General features: G+C 36.3%; 1 pseudogene; it reads left to right on the forward strand.

The window, feature by feature from the left end:
* The first annotated feature begins 2,244 nt into the window (after positions 1-2,244).
* LOC101284934 (BCL2/adenovirus E1B 19 kDa protein-interacting protein 3-like) overlaps positions 2,245-13,819 on the forward strand; it is a 64,577-nt pseudogene continuing 53,002 nt past the window's right edge.

Below are 13,819 nucleotides of genomic sequence, written 5' to 3' on the forward strand. Positions count from 1 at the left end.
TCACTGTTGTGGCCTCTCCCGTTGCGGAGCACAGACTCCGGACACGCAGGCTCGGCGGCCATGGCTCACGGGCCCAGTCGCTCCGCGGCATGTGGGATCTTCCCGGACCGGGGCACGAACCTATGTCCCCTGCATTGGCAGGCAGACTCTCAACCACTGCGCCACCAGGGAAGCCCCAGAAAAGTACTTTCTAAAGAGCAGAGGAAGGAACCATGAAAAATTTTAAGGGAGTGTTATTAGAGAACAAAATCACAGTTAACAGGACCTTTTTCTTATCCCCAGTTAGGAGGTTTTCATAATGTGTGCCCAGTAGACTCTAGTAACTGCTATAGTCTAGGGTAGTGACTGCTCTGGATGGTCCATTCTGACCTTTCTGGGCAACTTTTATTGTAATTATCATGTCCTCACTTTATCATGATATACTGGGTATGGAGATGCATATAACTTTTAATAACATGTATTTTCAGTTCATACCACAAGCAACAGCTAGATCAGCCAGAAATAACTGCTCATCACCTGGAGCACATGGGCCAGCAATTGAATAGGGCTATTGGATAGGATTTTTCAATTACCTGACTTAGGAAGAAGGGGATGTGTCATAGGTACACAGGAGGAGTGCAACGGATATTTGGTGGCCAAACTGGCACATAGTGGCAGAGACTGGCAAGATGTTAAATCTTTTACCTCTTTTTTCCTGGGCACTTAGCTTGACTGTATATCACAGTTTTGCTTGCTGCAGTGATGAGATTGAGTTCTGACCAATGGAATAAAGGTGGAAGTAACACGTACCCTTCTAGGTCTGACTCAAAATATATATCCCAGGAGATCCCCTTTCTCTCTTTCTCTGTCAGGGGCTGCAAGCAAAGGGTTCTAAGGTTATTTGACAAAATCAAAAGATGGAAGGAACTTAAAGGACTTGACAAATAGAAACTGAAGACAATAAGCTCTTCATGTCCAGAAGACTTGCCTAATCAGAAACTGGGCTACTACTGGAATAAGAAATAAAGTGTTATTATGTTTGCCATTGAAATGCTGTATTTATTTGTTATGGCAGATAACTTTCTCCACTAATAGAGTAGGTATTATTACTTGTTATCATTACTTTATACTCCATTTATTATATTTTCAACCACCACTTGACTAGAAGTTACTTAAGGGCAAGACAGAGGCTTAGTACTTACTCTGATGACTCATTAAACTTTCTTCCAAAACACATTCACTGGGACCTAACCTCTTAAAGCAATGACATATTCTATACCCCATTATGCTGAAGGGGTAAGTTCAGAGGCATTAGAAGATTAAAATCTGATATGAGAGAACATTTATAGCTCTGCTTTATAGATTTTAGAAAGGTGCTAAAATCAGTATTTCCTGTCCTATATTTGGGCAAAATGTATTAGCTTTTGGTGTGATGGTGGCTGGGAAAAAAAAATCTCAAGATCAAGGTAGTGTCAGGTGAAACAGAGATAAAGTCAACTTCAGTTTATTTAATTGAAACCTTTAGCATAATTCTCAGTCCAAGAAGAAACAAAAATATTAAATCCTACTGATAAATCCTGAACTTAGCTGTTAAGACTAAAAATTAAATTAAATTCTGCAATGATATATTTATATCTACTGCAGCAATCCCTATTCTTATTTGTGCTACCACATGCATGACAAATTCCTCTGTCATATTCATTCATAAACATTTGTTAAATTATCTGATTCCTATTAAAGAAGCCAAATTGTAATTAACCTCTATGTTTAACGAACTTTCACATATTTTTTCAAACCTATGTACTCATTAAAATTTTGAATAATTTCTAATTTTGAAAATATCCTCTATAAAATCGTTTTTTGAAACAAGCTACATGTTTAGAACACTCAAATATTTTATATGAGAAAATCATGAATTTATTTCTGGTGATTTGCTATTAATGACGTATACTTTCACCTAACTGAGAAATCTGCCGAAAATAATATAAATTTTATTGTAGTGAAAATAGAAGGTTGAAAACAAATGAGAACTCCTGAGTCAATTATGATGAACTATATACTTTCTTTTCAGTGGGTTATAATTCTCCATTCAAATCAGAAGTGTAAGATGAAATAACTTTCAAATTCTTTTGCATCATTAATTCCACAAAGATGAGTTTTTGGGATAAAGAATACAAGTGACTTGTGGTTTTAAGTTTAGTGTGAAAGAGAAGTGTCTGTTAATCTAGTGGACAGATTTTGAAGGCAGCAGAGAGAGATACAGTCATGTGGTCACTGGAACTGGCGACTACTGTGAAGAAGAGACCACATGGGCCACTTGAGATCATGGCATTCAGCCCACAGGTAATGTCTAATTCTCACCCAATTGGTTGGGAAGTGCTGAACTTCATTCCAAGAACAATTCCTTTAACTTCTCTGAGACCCTCTGAAAATTAGCTTGGAAACTGATCAAACCCTTATTCTAAAAAGTAGAAAATGAGTAAAAACTGTCAGTTACAAGGAAGTCAAGTGGAATTATGGGTACAAACTTTCTCTTAAGTATTGCTGAATCAATAAAGTCAGTATCTACTCTGGAAGTACACAGTGATTATGAGGATTTTGTACTACCCTACTGGTAGATAGTGTCATCCAAACCTGGAATCAAAAACTAAAATAAAAAAATGTCAGATGTTATTTAATCTAGCCAGGCACAGAGGGTGCTTAATCTCCTCATCAGGACTGGATTCAGAGTGTGGACGTGGTCAGTGATAAAGGTGCTAATGCCAAATGATCAGAGGAGAAAGCCAGGCTAGAATTTGTTCAGATGACCAGGCAACCAGACAGGGAAGCAGTAGGGAAGCGGGTGTCTGACAAGTCCTTTAGATCAAAATAGTACCTGGAGCTGAACATGGCAATCAATCTGGGGTAAAAACGAGATGCTGATAAAACACTAGCTGGGCATGATCAGAAACAACACTAGCCAAAACTCAACTCCTTGAGAGCAGGGCCCAATCCTGTTTCATCTTTACGGCCCCCATGCATTATAAATTGCCAATGTGCCTGTGAATGAGTTTTTAAAAAACTGTTATCTCAGGGGAAAGATGGACATAAGGAGCATTTGGGCTGGACTTTCATTGGCCATCTCACTCTGATGGTAAGTCCATTTTGATCTTCAAAAGAACTCTCCTGATAGCCGAATTCTGGTTTCAGTGAAGTAAAATCTATATATTAGATTCTCAGAAACCCAGTATTGGGCTTCCCTGGTGGCACGGTGGTTGATAGTCCGCCTGCCGATGCAGGGGACACGGGTTCGTGCCCCGGTCTGGGAGGATCCCACATGCCGCGGAGCGGCTAGGCCCGTGAGCCATGGCCGCTGAGCCTGCGCGTCCGGAGCCTGTGCTCCGCAACGGGAGAGGCCACAACAGTGAGAGGCCCGCGTAACACAACCAAAAAAAAAAAAAAAAAAGAAACGCAGTATTTCCTTATCATGCAAAAATATATTTATCAAGAGTCAGAAGAAATGTTCATCTTTCAAGGAAAATTAAATTATGCCACGTAATTCTTTAAAGAGGAGACAAGGCCTGGGTAGTAATTACACAACAGATTTACAGAAAGCATGTTTCCACAACCACTGGCTTTCTGTCTCTCTCTCCCCCTCTCAGCTTGTGCCTATGTATGAATGTGTTTGCATTTTGCTGTTGTTGTACAAAGGGTAGGATGAGAAGATAAAGCAAACTACTAACTCAATTAAAAAAAAAATGATGTGTTTGTTCAGGAGAACAAGTCTGGATTATTGTCTGGAGGTTAATTTTCTTGAGAGAATGTACAAATAAATTACACTAACAGGGAGTTCGTCAAATGCATTTTTGTTGGTTTTTTTTGGCTAGGATTCCTGAAGGATATATCAGGTAGAGAACAAGTAAGGGAGATGAACTTTTAAAAATCTTCATGATACACACAAATTACCTGATTATATGTTTTCTGATGTAGCAGATTAAACATAATACTAAATATACTTAGTAAAATTTAAACTCATTTATAGACTAAAAATTACATCTACAAAAGCAAGCAAAATCCTTTCTATAATAAAATGTGTTCTTTGAAGAGTGAATTATGGGCATAAGATAGTAGCATATTACTATAAGATATAAGTTAAAAGGGAAAAGATATTAGTAAGTTGAATAAAGAATTATTAAATTTACATTGGAACCAACCATGCAGAAGACTGATATATAGTAGATGAATATCATCAAATTCATTATGAAGCCTAAAGATAAATCAATCTGACAATTATTACAAGGATTATTCTTCTGTCCCATGTGAACACATGTCATAATATTATTTAGTATCATCCTTTAAAAATACAAACTCTTACAAAAAAATCTGCCATGTTAATCTAGTTTTCTAAATGAACACTGTGCAGTAGTCAAAGAATATGTAATATTATGTATCACTTTCCAAAATCTTTTCAACCTAATGTCTAAGCCATATCTTCCTCAATTTTGATTAAAACTGAGAGAGCTTAAAGTTGCCTTTCATTTGTTCCTCACCTAGTTAAAATTGAGAAAAAAAAATTAGCAGGTAAATTAAAGTTTATAAAAGTCACAAATAGTTGCTGAGGTATCACCTTTTATTAGGAGCACTGAAATATGCATAGACATTTCTAAATCAGAGCTAACAAATTAAATTGCAAAGTTTAACTTAATATTGCCCAATTTTTGCACATTTACATGAAGAAACAGAATTCTCATCTTTTATTTGGAAAGGTACAGTTTGGATAAGTGTAGACAAAACATCTGAATGAAAAGTAAAAAAGAGTATGTCCAATCATCCATTTATTCTAGTTACATAAATCATAATATATCTGGAAGTTCAGATATTAACAAAAAAAGCCAAGGTAGATATAAGAACAATCAAGATGTTTTATGCTAGCTGCATCAAACATTTGATTTTTAGATACCTAGATTTGTAAATTTCCAGGTGGAAGTTCTAAGTTTTATCCAAATACGTAGACATTAGTCCAAACTTATTAGTCCTAGGATTTCCCTGGTAGTCTAGTGGTTAAGACTCCACGCTCCCAATGCAGGGGGCCCGGGTTCGATCTCTGGTCAGAGAACTAGATCCCGCATGCCGCAACTAAAAGATCCCATGTGTCATAACTAGGACACGGCACAGACAAATACATAAATAAATATTAAAAACAAAAAAACATATTAGTCCTGAAAAACAGATAGCAAGGTAATCTATAAAGTCAGAAAATTTTCCTCCCGTTAGTGAAAGCTGCCTTACTATATAAAAGACACCTGTAATCCTTTATATCTTTCTTTTAAAAAACATTCTGAATTTTTCATTTGTTTGCTGTTCATTAAACAAATTCTCTTGGCTTCCATATTATCCTCTCGTTTCTCGTCTACCATTTTCACTGTTTATTCTCAGGCATCTGCATTTCCTGTTTTTTCTCTGCTTGCTTAATTATTTTTTCAGCATTTTTCCCTTGGACACATTGATATTTTTCTCACTCTATGTCATTCAATCGGTCGCTCTCAATAAATACGTACATTTTGAAAATTGGTTGGGGCATTATTGGTTGTCTCAATAATAGAAAGAAGCATGTTTAATGGGCAGGGACCAGTTATGCTAAAGTCCTGCTGTCTATGGAGTATTCCTCGAAACAGGAAATGGCTCACAGCATGGAAGTAAACATGTTTAAATATTCTGCAGTGAGCATTTAACTCCAATTTCCATAAAATCCAGCTAATGTTTAACCTAGGCTACAATTGTAATTTCTTTTGTTTGGAACTTTAACAATCACCTGAAATACCTAAAGTCTCTTTCCTTTTCCTTTTTTGCTCCCTGCAATGCAAGTCTGACACTAAATACACAGAGCTGGGTCAAACTTCACAAACTAAGAGCACAGTCCTCCATAAAACTGCCCTCACTTCAGACACAAGCCTGGAGCCTGCCCTTCTGACAAACGGGCATCAAACTTAGGGGTTCCACTACCCTGAGTTTCAATAATTCACTAGAAAGACTCACAGAACTCAGGAATGTGCTATACTTAAAATACAGTTTTTATTACATCAGAAAAGGAAACAAATCAGGACCAGACAAAGAAGAGATGCATAGGGCGAGGTCTGGGTGGGTCCCAACCGCTAATACATCACCATCCAGTTACACTGATGTGTAACAATACACACAGAGTGCTGTTAACTGGAAGCTCACCCAAGCCTCCCAGTCTAGAGTTTTATTGGGATTTCATTACACAGGCACACCTGATTGAATCATTGGCCTGTTAGTTAATTCTGTCTCCTGCCCCCTCCCTCCCTGAAGTCAGTCAGATATCAAGTGGCTCAAAAGCCTCTAATTAGGTTCGGTCTTTCTAATGTGGTCAGCCCTTATCCTGAGCCAGTCTCATTAACATAAACTCAGGACTGGTGTGAGGGCACTACCAGGCAAAACAAAGGCACTCCGATCATTCTTGAAATTCCAAGAATTTTGAGACTCCCTCCCAGAAACTAGGGGCAAAGGCTAGACAATTCTTTATTACACAACACTCCCTACTATCTTTCCTTATGTCAGACTCTCATCATCTTTCCAAAGTGTTGTTTTCATTTAAATTATGTTTCTACTTCCAACTTGGTTCTGCTTCAGATCTGTGCTCTGCAATCCTGCCAAAGTAATCTAGCTAAAATGCAATCTGCATGATGTCAGTCCTGTTTAAAGTCCTTTAACAGTGCCCTGAATTTAACAAAGAAATCTAGGTTCCTTAGTGCAGCATACAGCACTTTCTGAGAGCTTCACTGCCTAGTTCTCTAGTCTTACACATATCTCAAGTTACTTATTTTTCCATTTAAAAACCTCATCTAATTGTATATCTTACTAAAGTAACTGATATTATAAAGTAACTGATCTTGGGTGCCGTTGCTCACTCTATTTTCATTTTTAAAAGACCTTTCCCTCCCTCTACTAATTGTTTGCAAAATGCACTGTAAGACTCGTATTAGGTGAAATTAAATCTTTCTTGTTCTATCCATGTTGGGTGAGCTTCCATTTTTTTGCATTCTCCTGGCACTCTGTACATTTTTTTTGGAAAATCATTTATTTTCTTGTAAAAATTATTTATGCAAATGTCTACACTGAAAAACTGCCCTTGTGGGTTTGTTAAGAGGAACCCATATATTCAGGTGGCCATTATGGCTTCCAGCTTACATCATAGGTGGTCATGCCATGTGATTAAGCTCTGACTTCCAAGAAGTGTCCTCAGCACTGATCCTGTCCTCTACCTACTTTTCGCTTGCTAAAGTGAGAATATGCAGACTGGAACCAAATGGTACCATAAAGTGGAAGCCATGTGTAGAGAAAGGTGACATGACCAACAGAAGGAATTGTGTTCTGGATAATTACCATATTTATCATCTTTGGACTACCTTGATATATTTTTTCCCATAAATGGGAAATAAATGTCTATCTTTTTAAACAGCTATTATTTTGGTCACTCCAGCCAAATTCAATACTGATTGCTATTCTTCTCACAAAGTATAAGCTCTTACTATCTTCTCAATTACCAGGAACAAGAACAACAGCTAGAATACTATGTACTCAGTAATTGTTCACTGAATTGAAATAAAACATAGATGTAAAAGCAATTGATTTCTATTCATAAGGAGATAATGAAGCATTTGTCCAATAATTTATAATAGACTAAGTCCACTGAAATAGGTGTTTGGATAATGACAACTTTAGGTTTCAAATAAATAAAGTAAGTGCAGTAAAATAAGTGCATGAAATTGGCCAAATGAGTAAATATCTGTTAGATAAAAATTACACATTTTAGAAAGCTGACCAAGATACCCAAATGGCAAAATATATTATAAAAATAATAACATATTTATATATTTAAATATAAGTGGCTTATTTACTTTAGTATTGGAAAGCTTAAGGTAAAAATGATATTAATCAATATTCAAATTAATGGAAATATATTTTGGTTTATTTATTTTGTTTGCACTCAATGGGGTATGTCTTTGTCAATGTCAAATCCAATGTTTACCTCTTTTGGCTTCTGTTCTATCACTTCCTCCTGGTTTTCCTCTACTTTGCAGACTCTCTTCTCAGGCTTGTTTGCTGGTCATTCTGTTTTCTGCTCAGACTCCAAATGCTGGCGTCCCCTAGGTCCTCTCTATAACCCCCCACATTCCCGGGAATCTCTCATGGGCCCACAGCTTTAGCTACCATTTATCTATAAATCTACATCTATCAAATCAATGTTTCCACCCTGGACCTCTCCCTGAAATTCCAGATTTGTCTATCCAAATTTCTTCTCCAATACCCAGAGTCATCTCAGACTTACCATGTTCAAAACAGAATTACTGAACTCCCACATAAGCTACCTTCCACAAACAAACCTGCTTTTATACTCATCTGTTTCTTTTCAGTATACATCCATTCAGTAGCTCATACCAAAATCTAGATCATGTTCCTGATGTGCTTTATTCATCATATCCATTTATACTTCATGCCAAATTTAACTCTAAAAAATATCTACATCTCTTGAATATACCCAGTTCTTTCCAACTAATCTACAATCATCCTAAATCAAACCAACCTCTCACTCACCTGGCCCATTACTACAGGCTCTTATGCGACCTCATCTTTTATTTTGTTCTAGGGCTCCTGGTCCTCCTTACAAACCATTCTCCACATATCAGCCAACATTATGGTTCTTAAGTGTATAAAAGAACATGCCATTTCTCTACTTAAAATCAGACATTTAATAAATGTTGCAAAAGAATAAATCTGGGTGGGAAAATTCTAAGTGAATATAACAAGTGCAGAAGGTTTGGACTGGGTCAGATTTGAGCAAAATGATATTTTGGTATCACACAACTGCTCATTTCATGACGTACAACCATAGAAAAAGCATTGTACCTCTTTGAAATTGTGATCCTTATTGGGTATACATGATAGATATTCAAGAGATGATGTTGAATAAATGCACCAACATCACACTTACCAGAGCAAGAAGCCATTCATAGATCTCAAAGTGTAAAAGATTAAGTTGGCTATAAAAATCAATTATATTATAATGTCTCTTTCTCAATAATGTGGAACACAGTCTTATAAATAGAGTGATTATTCTATTCTTGATAAAAGGAAGATGAAAATTATAATACAGTTGAATTAAAAAACATTAAAAATTCCTTATATATCGTTCATATATATTTATAAAATATTATTTCAATACCAGCAGTAAAGTCTTATATCTTTTAAATCAGTGGAGTAAAGTTGGTGAATTGTGGTACATTATCACACACAAAAACAATCCATCAAATATAGGTTGTATCAACAGGACAATAATACTTTGAACATATGCTTACAATGCATGAAACTGGTGACTTGGTTTCTCATTTATTGCTTCCTTATTAGTTTAACCTGTTTCTCATTCAAATCTAGTAATAAAAATTATTCTACTTGGATTTTTTCTAATGAAAAATTGTAATAAATAAAAAGAATTTCTTAAATACAGAATAGAAATTTTACTTTCATTTTGTTTCATGTCAGAGATTGACTTCTCTAGAGGCAGTTATGTTTCTTCTTCCCAAATTATCAGGTTATCCCCTGAATAATCAAAGAATCTCAATAAACAAAGTTATCTAGCCCTCTATTTCTAGGTCAACTTCTTATTATTGAAAATTCTTTTTGTTCCCCATTATATTAGTTTCCATTTGCTACTGTAACATTGTATCACAGACTTAATGGTTTAGAACAACACAAATTTCTCATCTTGCCATTCTAGAGCTCAGAAGATTAACTCTTATTGAGCTAAAAACAAGGTGTCAGCAGGGCAGCATTCCTTCTGGAAACAATAGCAAACAGTCTGTTTCCTTGCCTCTTCCTGCTCCAAGGACACCTGCTTCCCTTGGCTTATGTCCTCTTTCTTCCATCATCACAGCCAGTGCCATCCGGCCAAATGTTTCTCATGCTGCCACCTCCCTGTTCTCTCTTATGTCTCCCTCTTTCACTTTTAAGATCCTTTGTGATTATATTGAGCCTGCCTAGTCTGTTTGGGCTACTATAACAAAATGCCACAGACTGGGTAGCTTATAAACAACAGTAATTTATTTCTCACAGTTCTGGATGCTGCGAAGTCCAAGATCAAAGCTCTGGCAGTTTGCAATCTTTCACCATAGCTTCACTTGGCAGAAGAGGCAAGGGAGTTCTCTTGGCCTCTTTGATAAGGGCACCAATCTCAATTATGAGGGCTCTGCCCTCATGCCTTAATCAGCTCCCAAAGGCCCCCCTTCAACACCATCACAATGAGCATTAGGATTCAACATATGAATTTGGGGGTGAGAGGCACATACATTCAGTCCATAGCAGGGTCCAACAGGATAATCCAAGATTACCTCCCTAACTTAAGTTCAGCTGAGTAGCAACCTGAATTCCATCTGCTACCTTAATTACCCTTTGCCATATAACCTAACATATTCACAGGTTCCTAGCATTGGAACTTGGACATCTTTGAGGAGCTGTTATTCTACCTACCAAAATCACCAACCGGTATACAACTACCACTGGGTTGTCAGGGGATAGAGAGAGATATTTTAGAACTTAATTAACCTTAAAAAGTATAAATGCCATGTTGAAAATTAATTTTCCCTCTCCCAGATTAAACACATTTTTATTCATCTAACCACTCACTCATCAAAACATTTATTAGGTGCCCACTGTACCCACAACACAGGATTACTTACAAAACAAGACAGACAAACCCCTTACTTTGATGAAGTTTATAATTCTTCAGGGGAAAAGGTATACTGGAATTGGTATGAATGCTACAAAGAGTTATACTCAACATTATGGGATTTACTAGGGGTCCCTACACAGTTAGCAGTGGTTGGTTCATTAAAAGAGGTGGAAAATTATTTCAGCTAAAAGAATCATCTCCCACTGGTGAAATATTAGACACAGAGGCTAATGGAGATATTATCTGGAGCCTTCTAGGACAGTCCAAATCACATCATGTGAAAACTCAGTCTGGTTTTAGCACTCTTTGAGGTAAAACTCAGTTTCTTGAAAAATAACTGGAATGTTTGCTTTACCATAGCAGGTAAACATTCAGATTGTTAACACTAGTGATCAGGTTGTTATAGGACACATCAAAGACATGAAGAAAAGAGTAATGATGGTTTTTACGACAATAACGAAGCAGTATAGTGTATAGCCAATCTAGAGAGAACATTAAGCTCTGTGGGAGCAGTGCTAGAGTATGAAGCCATTTTCTTGTTACTATGGAAACAGCAAAATGTCAACTATTTTTAGAGCTTTGTTCCAAGATTCAACCAGCCATGCTAGTTATCAGTATGTTTAAAGATGCAGAAACATATGCCAAGTAATACAGCTAGAAATTTAAGTTTGTGAGGTAATTTATTTCTTCTAGAGCATTTTAATAATATGCATGGGCCCTACATTTAATCCTATTTATGCAATTAAATATCCACACTTTATAAGAAATTATATAAACAAGTATTATTTTATATACACATAGTTAATAAAATAAGTTACATCCACATATGGTTTTTCAAGGGTGAGTATAACGTTATAGTGTTCACAACTATAAACACTATAATTAACTTGGTACACAGACACTCAATTAGTTGGCCTGTTATCACTTAGCTAATTTCTTTCACCTTCAATAAACAGCTACTGAAAGCGAGCCACCCCACTAGGTTCTGGAAATATAAGGATGACAAAAGTGCCATATTTTTCCCCAAGTACATATTTCCAAACATGAGCTTGACCTTAAGAAGCATGACATTATAAAACCTGACAAAAATTTTAGGACAAACAAATGTTAATTAAGGAGACTGTCTCCAAAAATAAAATGTCTCCAAGAAGCAAAAATGAAGAATGGATTCATGTTTACCTGTGCAATTTCCTTTGTGTTTGATGCTTAATGAAGCTCCTCTGGCAAACAGGAATCTAAAATCCATTTGTGCAGTATACTTTACATATTGGTATATAATGGAAAACTAGTATCTTTTATAATTTTATGGGCAAGATATAAACCACACAATTAGCAAAAATGATGCAGATAATGAAACTCTGAATTACCAAAAGTAGCGTTCACTCATTACTATGTATATATAAGATGTTTATGATTCATGACCTTCATCTCCTCTATGCACATTTTGAGGTTTTACAGACAAACGTAACTACTGACAGCGATCTGAGAAGAAAGTCATCTGGTAAATTATTCTTACACAGATTTACTTTCTTAGGTTATCACTGATGCCTCCTGAGTTCTGTAGCTAGAGACAACTAATTGAGAGTAACACAGTCAGAAGACATTTTGCAGAAAAATACCCTCTCATTTGGAGTGATTTAGACACCGTTGTTACCAATCCTGACTGCCAAGTTAAAAGTCAAGTTATTAGGCAAATTTATCTAATTTAAGTAGATTAAATTCAGTACAGTTGACCCTTGAACGACTCGGGAGGGGGTGTTAATCCCCATATAATTTATGGGTATTTATAGGCCTTCCTTATCCAGGGTTCCTCTGCACCCGCAGATTCAACCAATCAAGGACTGTGTAGTACTGTAGTATTTATTACTGAAAAATATCTGTGTATAAGTGGACCTGGGATGTTCAAATCCACGTTGTTCAAGGGTCAACTGTATTTTGAAATCAGGATAACAAATTATTGTACTGATTAGTTCATTAAAATTGGTGTCCTTTGGTTAAGAGGTGATAGGCAAGCCTTGATAGAAAAAAAGAAGAAAAAAGTGTGTGTGTGTGTGTAGGGGGGTGCTGAAATGAGCTAAAGTTGCTATCTCCCTGAAACTTTAACATGCAAAAAACATTTTACAGTATTTCAAAAATACTCATACAGATATCTACATATTTTAAAATGACATTTGCTGGTACTTTAATGAGAGTCACATTACCCAACTGAAGTAAAAAGTTAATAGAATCATCCAAGTAATTGTACTTCAAATTATTTAGATACCCGTAGCAGAAAATAATGTCCTCCCTGGGAACCGCCCTCTGTGGAAGGCTATTGCCCCACCCCCAGTTATGCCCACTCATTGGGGCAACTTGCTTATAGTGATGCAGGACATACAAAGGTCTGGTCCTTATTAGTCTCTCAATCAATTTCCTACATATTTCCTATGGTACCTAAGATTAATTTACATGACCATCCAGGTTCAAAGTTCCCTGTGGGATCAACTGATGCCCTTTTAAAATGAATTGCTGTTCAGCTTCTCCCTCTGCTGAATCTTGGACCCTCACACCTCTACAGGGAATTTCTCCTAAAGGTCTCCCCAGTAAACCTTTTACACTCAAATCTCCATCACAAGAGTCTGTTTCCAGGGAACCCTAATAAATCCCTTAAAAGTATCTGGAGAACTAGAGATAGGCTATATAACAAAACAAGCAGAGGGTTGAAAAAAGTAGGTTTTCGGCCCCTATTTATTTATTTTCTTATTATTGATTAACACTCGTAGATCTCACATACTGCCTATCTGCTTTATTTAAGGATTTTCCATGAAAACAAATACATTCTTTTGCATACTTGTTGCTACTAAATGGGGAATGTGTAGCCAACGTCACACTCCTTGGAGCATATTTTTCTGCATCGATTATCTATGTTAAGTGACACCATGGTAATGCCTTATTTGGTAATGTTTTATTTATTTATTTACTTATTTATTTATTTATTTATTTTGTAATGTACAAAGTATACATAACCTAATTTGTGCATTACAGAGCCAAGAATGCCCCTCAGGAAGTAACTTACATTTTTCATTTAATAATCAAAAATCTGTTTACAGGGGCTTCCCTGGTGGCGCAGTGGTT

This window comes from Orcinus orca, chromosome 1, assembly GCF_937001465.1.
Source record: "Orcinus orca chromosome 1, mOrcOrc1.1, whole genome shotgun sequence".
NCBI classification, from domain to species: domain Eukaryota; kingdom Metazoa; phylum Chordata; class Mammalia; order Artiodactyla; family Delphinidae; genus Orcinus; species Orcinus orca.